Source organism: Eriocheir sinensis, unplaced genomic scaffold (assembly GCF_024679095.1).
Source record: "Eriocheir sinensis breed Jianghai 21 unplaced genomic scaffold, ASM2467909v1 Scaffold786, whole genome shotgun sequence".
NCBI lineage: Eukaryota > Metazoa > Arthropoda > Malacostraca > Decapoda > Varunidae > Eriocheir > Eriocheir sinensis.
This window is the reverse complement of record NW_026112149.1, coordinates 105,720-116,823: the sequence shown is the minus strand read 5'-3', so window position 1 is coordinate 116,823 and position 11,104 is coordinate 105,720.

The following is an 11,104-nucleotide window of genomic DNA, read 5'->3' as shown; positions in this document are numbered from 1 at the left end:
AAAACTATCGAGGAAAGAAGTTAAAAGGTAAAATAATAGAAAACGCAAGAAAAATTGGCACGGTATTGTTTGTAGCCTGGAGAGGTATTATGAGGAGGCAAAATTTTATATTATAATTAAAAAAAAACATATTAAGAGAGACATGACAAGGTAAATTAAGACAAATAGGCAAGGTATACTAGTTTGCAGACTGGAGAAGTATTGAGAAGAGGTAAAAATTGATAATATAACAAGAAAATACATTCAGGCAAAGTACGATTTACAGAAGGCAGGAAAATAATGCAAGAGAAAAAATAATACAACAATGAAGAAGTCTAGGAAACTGAACAAATTAATGGAAAAGAGACCTAAAAAAAAACATCAGACAGGCATGAACAGCAAGCCATGAAAACCCAACACTTGAAAGCCACCAAAAAAGTCAAGGAGCCTAAACAAATTAAAGAAAAAGAAAACCTAAAAATAAACATCAGGCAGGCAAGAACAACGAACCCAACACTTCAAGCTACAGAAGAATAAATAAAATAAAAAACTAAAATTAATGGAAATGAGACCTAAAACTAAGCATCACACACCCAAACCCAAACCATGAACACCTAACACCATGAGAGCTACAGACAGAACAAAAATATCACACCTTTTCTCTACAGCAGGGGAGGCAGGCAGCTCAGGGTCAAGTAGAACACAAAAACACAAAGGAACACAAGGCCCGCTAGACACAACACAAGAGAACAGAAGGAGAGGCCAGAAGAGAGGTCAGAAGAGAGAAAACTTATTTATTACTGAAGTCAGCGCGTATCAAGGAAAGAACACAGAAGGCGGGTTAAGCTAATAATTAAAATCAGCACATTGAGAGCCTTTTGTAAATTAAGATATGAGTTAAGAAGAAAACGAGGAATATCTTTTAGTCTAACCAAGAGAAGAGAATTTTAAGGAGCTGAAGAGATGGGATGAGAGGAGAGAGAGAAGAGAAGAGAGGAGAAAGGAGAGGAGAGGAAGAGAGAATAGACAACAGGAGTGGAGGAGGGAAGACAACATAAGAACATAAGGAGTTTGCAAAGGCCTCTTCCTCCTCCTCCTCCTCCTCCTCCTCCTCCTCCTCGTCCTCCTCCTCCTCCTCCTCCTCCTCCTTGTGTTACTTTTGTTTTAATTTTTTTACCTAACCTCCTCCTCGTTTTCCTATTCTCCATACTTCACCTATCCTCCTCCTCCTCCTCCTCCTCCTCCTCCTCCTCCTCCTCCTCCTCCTCCTCCTCCTGGTCTTCTAAGTTGTTATGAGTTGTAAGTCCTCGGAGATAAATAGAAGGATGACGATGCAGAGGTATTATGACACGTCCCTTGTGTGTGTGTGTGTGTGTGTGTGTGTGTGTGTGTGTGTGTGTGTGTGTGTGTGTGTGTGTGTGTGTTTCATGTTCCTATATTCCCTTAACTCCTATAGGCTTTTCCTGCGTAAGCTTCATCCTCATAATCATTACAGTAACCATCTGAGTGTCTAAAATTTAACCCTCAATATAATTATCATCATAACTCATTCTAGGAAGAAAGTCAGATCCCACGTCAGACCTTCGCGGCTTATCTCACTCCCCGGCTGAAGGAAGTGGGAGAGGAGGAAGAGGAGACAGAAGAGGAGGAAGTGGAGGAGGAAGAGAGGGGGAGGCTGGAAAGGGGGAGGTGGGGGAGAGAGAGATAGAGACGTAGGAAAGAGGGAAAGGGGGAAGGGATGGAAGTGAGGAAGGAAAGGGGGAGGAAAGATTGAGGATGGAGGGAGGGAAGGAAGAGAAGGAAAGATTGAGGAGAGGAGGAGGGGCTAGAATAGAGGGCAGAGGGAGGGAAGGAAGAGAGGAAGGAGGAATCATGTTTGGGAAATGACTGATGAGAGATACGAGAAAAAAATGAATACATAAATAAATAAATAAAAGTTAGTTCAGAGAGAGACCTCCTATAACCTTAAGCTTAACGATTTTCAGTGAGCGTTGAGAGTCCTTGAAAGGAACATAGATATGGATAGACAGACAGACAGATAGATTGACAGACAGATAGATAGCCAGATAGAAAGAAAACTCATATATAAAGACTGACACACATACACCCCACCCACACCCACATCCACACACACACACACACACACACACACACCATCCCCACACACACACACACACATACACACAGATATCACACACACACACACACACACCACACACAACAGCAAGAAGAACATTAGGTGACACACACACACACACACACACACACACACACACACACACACACACACAGGCCAGCGATACAAACATGATGACGGGGTGATAGCTAAATGTCAGATGGTGTGAGAGAGTGTGAGAGAGAAGAAAGGACCAATAATCTCCAAAAGAGTAGGTACCCACGTAAGTAAGAGAGAAATTAAATACAGAGAGATTACAGGAACGTGACAAGTATTCACATTCATATACACCCACATAGAGACTTACACCACTCCCATTCATACACCAAAGACATAGACATATACACCCACATAGAGACTTACACCACTCCCATTCATACACCAAAGACATAGACATATACACCCACATAGAGACTTACACCACTCCCATACATACACAAAGACATGAACATATACACCCACAGACAGACTCCACTCTCATCCACCCACAGACGGTATTTATACACCCACAAAGACAGACATATACCACTCCCATGCACCCACAGAAAGACATACACACCCACTTGGACAGACATATAATACTCCCACAGATCCACAGATATATAGGAATACACCCCCACTGACAGACATACACCACTTCAATATACCCATAGACATAGACATATACACCCACATGGATAGACATACACTCACTGACATAGAAGTAAACACATAAACCACTTCCATACACCCACAGAAAGACATTCACTCACATAGAGACGCACACCACTCCCCTACACCCACAAAGACATATTCACTCACATAGAGACATACACCATTTTCCTACACCCACATACACCCACAGAATGACAACCACACCCACTTTGACAGACATACCCCACTCCCATTCACACAAACATAGATATATTCACCCACATAGATAGACACACAAATAGACATAGAAATAAACACTAACATTGGCACATACACCACTCCCCTACACCACAGAAAGACATATACACCCACACTGACAGACATACACCACTCCCATACACCCACAAACATAGACATACGTATATAATCAATTTGACAAACATCACTCCCCAACACCCACAGAAAGACATATACACCCACTTGGACAGACATATAATACTCCCATAGATACACAGAAATATAGGTATACACCCACACTGACAGACATACACCACTCCCATACACCCACAGACATAGACATAAACCCTCAAAGAAAGACATACACCCACAGACATAGACATGAACCCACATAGATAGACATACACCCACAGACATAGACATTAACCCACAGAGATAGACATACACCCACAGACATAGAAATTAACCCACAGAGATAGACATACACCCACAGACATAGACATTAACCCACAGAGATAGACATACACCCACAGACATAGAAATTAACCCACAGAGATAGACATACACCCACAGACATAGACATTAACCCACATAGATAGACATACACCCACAGACATAGACAAACCCACAGAGATAGACATACACCCACAGACATAGACATTAACCCACAGAGATAGACATACACCCACAGACATAGACATTAACCCACAGAGATAGACATACACCCACATACATAGACATTAACCCACAGAGATAGACATACACCCAAAGACATAGACATTAACCCACAGAGATAGACATACACCCACAGACATAGACAAACCCACAGAGATAGACATACACCCACATACATAGACATTAACCCACAGAGATAGACATACACCCACAGACATAGACATTAACCCACAGAGATAGACATACACCCACAGACATAGACAAACCCACAGACATAAACATAAACCCACATAGACAGACATACACCCACAGACATAGACAAACCCACTGAGACAGACATACACCCAGAGACATAGACAAACCCAGAGACAGACATACATCCACAGACATAGACATAAAGCCACAGAGACAGACATACACCCACAGATATAGACATAAAGCCACATAGACATACACCCACAGACAGACATAAAGCCACAGAGGCAGACATACACCCACAGATATAGACATAAAGCCACATAGACATACACCCAAAGACATTGACATAAACACCCACATAGACAGACATACACCACTCCTATACACCCACAAACACAGAGATATACAACCCATATATAAACATACACCACTCCCGCAAGAACACCCACATATATAGAAATACACCGATCCCACAAAAACACCCACATATATAGAAATACACCGATCCCACAAAAACACCCACATATATAGAAATACACCGATCCCACAAAAACACCCACATATATAGAAATACACCGATCCCACAAAAACACCCACATATATAGAAATACACCGATCCCACAAAAACACCCACATAGACAGACATACACCACTCCCATACACCCACAGACATAGAAAATTACTCCAGAATATACAGACATACAACACTCCCATTCATACACCCAAAGACAAAGACATATACACCAACATAGACATACATACACCACTTCCATACATACACCCACAGACAAAAACATACACCCACATAGACACATATACACCACTTAGCCCTTGAAAGAGATAAAGAGGTGGATAGATAGACAGATTGAGAGGCGGTTGAAGACAGCCAGATCGATAGGAAGCTCATATATAAAAAGTTAAGCCCCACCCACCAACTCACTCACACCCACCCACCCACCCACACACACACACACACACACACACATACACACACATATCAAATGGGTTGCAAAAAGTACCCTTCATAATAGATTCTACAAGGACATTAGGTGGAGAAGGAAGAGGAAATCACACACATCTATACCTTCACACACACACACACACACACACACACACACACACACACACACACACACACACGCGCGCGCGCCAGCGATACAAACATGATGACAGGGTGATAGCTAAATGTCAGATGGTGTGAGAGGGTGTGTGAGAGAGAAAGGGACCAATAAACAGCAAAAAAGTAGGTACCCATGTAAGTAAGATAAAAATTCAATACAGAAAGACTACAGGATCGTTACAAGTATTCACACACACACACACACACACACACACACACACACACACACACACACACACACACACACACTTATACATCATAACACACACACACACACACACACACACACACACACACACATACACACACACACACGCCAAGAGATCCACATACACATCATTTTTAATATATCAGACAGGTGTTGATCGTGGGAGAGGAAAAAAGAGAGAGAGAGAGAGATTTACATAGATTTACATAGAAAGTCAGACCACACAGACCCCATGGTCCAGACTTGGTGGTCTGTCCTTAAACCTAAGTGATTTTACATTAATCAGAAGACTCCAAAACGTTGCATTTCTACTCTAGTTGATATTAAGTTGAAGGAAGTGACGGTCGAGCTTATTTTTGAAGGAGTCAATCGTGTTACACTGGACCACTGACGGTGGAAGCTTATTCCATTCTCGCACTACAACGTTGGTGAAGAAAAATTTGGTGCAGTCTGAATTTACTTGTCTACATCTGAGTTTTACGCCATTGTTCCTCGTGCGCAAAGTGTCATCGATCATAAACAATGTTGATCTGTCTACATTCGTGAAACCATTAAGTATTTTAAAACATTCGATCAGTTTTCCTCGGAGGCGACGTTTCTCAAGAGAGAACATGTTAAGGGTAGAAAGCCTTTCTTCGTAGGATTTGTTGCGCAAGGAAGGGATCATTTTCGTTGCCCGACGCTGAACACCTTCTAATCTAGCAATATCCTTTGCATGGTGGGGAGACCAAAACTATACCGCATATTCCAAGTGGGGTCTGACTAAACTGTTGTAGAGCGGGAGTATTACATCTTTATTCTTGAATACAAAGTTTCTTTTAATGAAGCCCAACATTCTGTTCGCTTTATTTGCTGCATCGATGCATTGCTGTGAGAATTTGAGGTTTGACGCGATTTTGACCCCCAAGTCTTTGACGCACTGAACGCTTTTGAGTTTAACGCCGCGCATTTCGTATTCGAACTTCTTATTCCTCGTTCCAACTTGAAGGACCTGGCACTTGTCTACGTTAAAGGGCATCTCCCATCTATCCGACCAAGCTGAAATTTTGTGCAAATCCTCTTGGAGGCTTTGCCTGTCTTCGTCAGTGAGAACCGAGTTGCCAATCTTTGTGTCGTCTGCAAATTTACTAATGCGGTTATTGAGTCCAACATCCACGTCGTTGATGTAAATAATGAAGAGCACTGGGCCAAGGACCGAGCCCTGAGGGACGCCACTAGTGACAGGCGCCCACTCTGAGTTAAATCCGTCAATCACTACTCTTTGTTGTCTGTTGCTCAACCAATTCGCGATCCATTGGTTTACTTGACCGTCAATACCTATTTGCTTTAATTTGTAAAGTAATTTATGATGCGGGACTTTATCAAACGCTTTCTGGAAATCAAGATAGACTACGTCCAGTGATTTGATACGTCATAAACAGTGAAGAGGTCGTTATAAAAGGTTAATAGGTTTGATAGGCAGGATCTTTTGTTTCGGAAGCCATGTTGTGAGTCCCCAATCAATGAGTGGCTTTCAAGGTAATTCACAATTTTGTCTCTAATTATGCCCTCAAGTAGCTTACCCACAACCGAAGTTAGACTAATGGGCCTGTAATTACCTGGTACTTTTTTGTCTCCTTTCTTGAAAATCGGTGTCACGTTAGCCTTTTCCAATCTGAAGGGATGATGCCTTGTCGCAAGGACATATTGAATACGGTTGTGAGGGAGGAGAGTATTTCGCTCTTTGTTTCTTTCAGCAGAGTTGGATATACTTTGTCAGGTCCAGGACTTTTATTTGTTTTAAGTGAATGGAGAGCTTTAAGGACTTCATCGGTTGTTATTTCAAAATTAGGCAATGCATGCTCGAGATTTACAATAGTACTGGTGTTGGTGGTAGCGAGAGGAAGACTGTTAGTATTAAACACCGAGGAAAAGTAATTGTTTAAGAGGTTTGCAATGTGTTGGCTGTCAGTCACTAGTGCACCGTCGCTGTTTGTTAAAGGTCCAATACCACTTTTGATCGCCTTTCTGTTGTTTATGTAACTGAAGAAAGATTTCAGGTTATTTTTACAGTTGGCTGCAATATTTTCTTCATATCTACGCTTTGCCTGACCTACTAGTCTTTTACTCGTCGCCTGGCATCATTATAGAGTCTAATGTTCTCAGGCGTGCTTTGTTCTTTCTTTAACCTGTAAAACAATTTTCTCTCATTGACTGATTGTTTAATTTCGCTATTAAACCACGGTGGGCTTTTATTAGTGTTAATTCGCTTCTCGCACAAGGGGACGAATGTGTTCTGCTGAGTGAGTAAGTGATTTTAAGGCAGCCAGGCTTCCTCTACGTTGCCGTCATCTGATAGTTGTATTTCTGTTAGTTTTGTCAGATTTCTACGAAGTTAGCTCTTTTGAAATTGGGCACCTTTACTTTATTTCCAGTCACTGATGATTGAGCTTTAATGTCGACGCGCACTAATTTATGATCGCAAGAACCGAGGTGTTCTCCTACCGTGACACTACTGACAAGGTTATCTTGGGTCGTTATAACAAGGTCGAGTATATTATTTTGTCGAGTTGGCTCAGAAACCATTTGGCTTAGATAATTTTCTTCTAGAAATTCGATCATTCTATGTGACTCGCCTTCTGTACCTGACAGTGTCGCCCAGTCGATATGGGGGAGGTTAAAGTCTCCTAATATAAGTGAGTCGTTGTTATTAAGTTACAGCCTTAAGACGCTGTACATTTCAAGGTCGTCATCAGTGATTGCCCGGGAGGTCTGTAGGTGACAGATATATTTAAATTGACTTTTGCAATGTTTACTCGCACGCACAAATGTTCAACGTTACTGTTTCCCGGTGTTTTGTCGGTGGGTTGCAAATAGCTTTGACATAAAGGGCGACGCCACCGCCTCTACGGTTTACACGATCTGTGTTGAAGAGTCTGTAGCCATCTATGTTGTATTCGGAACTTAAATCAATATTTGTGGTGTCGATAAATGTTTCGGTTATAGCAATTATGTCAAAATTTTCTGTTAAAGCAAGACATTTCAGTTCATCAAATTTGTTTCTTAGGCTACGCGCATTGAAACTAAGGATTTTTAAGTTATCTAGAGGCTTGGTAATACAGGTGGTGGTACTTGCGGGATCACGGTTACGGGTTTGTTGCGATGCACGGCGTCTATTTACACGGGTGGGGTGGAGGACGTGGCCGTGACCCGATGTTTGCTCGGATGACACGCACTGCTTCGTTGAGGAGCCTTCCGAGTCTGGCTGCCCCGATGGGAGAAAGGTGCAATCCGTCCCTGTGGAAAAGTTCATTTTGTCCATAGAAATTGTCCCATGCGTTTAGGAACTCCACGTCAAGCTCCCTGCAAAGAGTCTGTAAGCGGTTGTTTAGGCTGAAGGCCTTACTGAAAAGTCGCTCTCCGCCCAAGTCCGTGGTAGAACTCCTGAAATCAAAATGTTAGGGATTTAGTCTTATACTGCTGGCTGAGCCTACGGTACTTCTCCAGGAGTTCCTCAGACCGGGTCGTGGTGACGTCGTTCGTACCTGTGTGGATAACAAACAGTGAATCATTAGTAGCCTATATATATATATATATATATATATATACATATATATATATATATATATATATATATATATATATATATATATATATATATATATATATATATATATATATATATATATATATATATATATGTATATATGTGTATATATATATATATATATATATATATATATATATATATATATATATATATATATATATATATATATATATATATATATATATATATATATATATATATTTATTTTATTTATTTATTTTTTTTTGCAACAAAGGAAACAGCTCAAGGGCACACAAAAAAGTGAACAATAGTAAAAAAAACTCGCTTCTCGCTGCTTACAAAAAGAATCCAAAGAGGTGGCCGAAAGAGAGGTCAATTTCGGGAGGAGAGGTGTCCAGATACCCTTCTCCTGAAAGAGTTAAAGTTGTAGGCAGGAGGAAATACAGAAGAAGGAAGATTGTTCCAGAGTTTACCAGCGTGAGGGGTGAAAGAGTGAAGATGCTGGTTAACTTTTGCATAAGGTGTTTGGACAGTATAGGGATGAGCATGAGTAGAAAGTCGCGTGCAGCGGGGCCGCAGGGGGTGGGGTGGGGGAAGCATGCAGTTAGCAAGTTCAGAAGAGCGGTCACCTTGAAAATATCGATAGAAGATAGAAAGAGAGGCAACATGGCGGCGGAAATTAAGAGGTAGAAAACTATCAGTAAGAGATATATATATATATATATATATATATATATATATATATATATATATATATATATATATATATATATATATATATATATATATATATATATATATATATATATATATATATATGTATATATATATATATATATATATATATATATATATATATATATATATATATATATATATATATATCTATATCTATATATATATATATATGTATATATATATATATATATATATATATATATATATATATATATATATATATATCTATATATATATTGTCATTCTATTATTATATATGTGTTGTTACCTAACTCTACTAACTATGTAAAATTCTTTGACTATTTGAACTCTTAAGTGGAGCACATCTTGACTCACTCTCCTTTCGCTGCAATCTCCATCTTGGGAGATTTCAATGTTCACCACCAGCTTTGGCTTTCATCCTCTTTCACTGATCAGCCTGGTGAACAAGCCTACAACTTTGCTCTCCTCAACGACCTAGAGCAGTTGGTTCAGCACCCTACTCGTATTTCCGACCGTCTTGGAGACAGGCCCAACATTCTCGACCTCTTTCTTACCTCTAATCCTTTTCCTTACTCTGTCAAACTGCTCTCCCCGCTGGGATCCTCCGATCATGACCTTATTTATGTATCCTGTCCAATCACTCCTGTACATCCTCTGGACCCACCGAAGAGGCGATGCTTTTGGCATTTTGCTTTAGCTCGTTGGGATGACCTGAGGACATACTTTTCCGATTTTCCGTGGAATGATTACTGCTTCCAGGAGAGAGACCCCAATGTGTGTTCCCTGCACATCACAGAGGTGATTGTCTCTGGAATGGAGGCATACATTCCACGTTTTTTCTCTACTCCTCATGCTAAAAAGCCTTGGTTTAATCATGCTTGTTCACGTGCTGTCAATGATACAGAGGCAGCTCACAAAAGGTACCAGAGCCTTCAAACTCCCGCTTGCTTTGACCTTTACATTTCAGCCCGGAATCGTGCCAAATCTATTCTCCGACTTACCAAAACTGTTTTTATCGATAGAAAATGGCAATACCTTGCTTCTTCTAATTCGGCCTGTGACTTCTTGCATCTAGCAAAAAATATATCCTCCAATTTCATTTCTTCCTCTTTCCCTCCTCTCCTTAATCTTGACGGCAGCACTGCCGTCTCATCTGTGGCTAAGGCTGAGCTCTTCGCTTAAACTTTATATCTGATCGCCAGTATGGGTTCCGCAAGGGGCGTTCTACTGGCGATCTTCTTGTTCTCTTAACCGACTCTTGGTCATCCTCTCTTAGCCGTTTCGGTGAAACTTTCTCAGTTGCGCTAGACATATCGAAAGCCTTCGAAAGAGTATGGCACCAGTCTTTGCTCTCTAAACTGCCCTCTTTCGGATTCTATCTCTCTCTCTGTTCTTTTATCTCCAGTTTCCTTTTCGGCCGTTCCATCTCTGCGGTGGTACACGGTCACCGTTCTTCCCCTAAACAGTGGTGTTACACAGGGCTCTGTTCTATCACCCACCCTCCTCCTGTTATTCATCAATGATCTTTTTTCCATAACAAACTGTCCTGTCCACTCATACGCCGACGACTCCACTCTGCATTATTCAACTTCTTTCGATAGAAGGCCA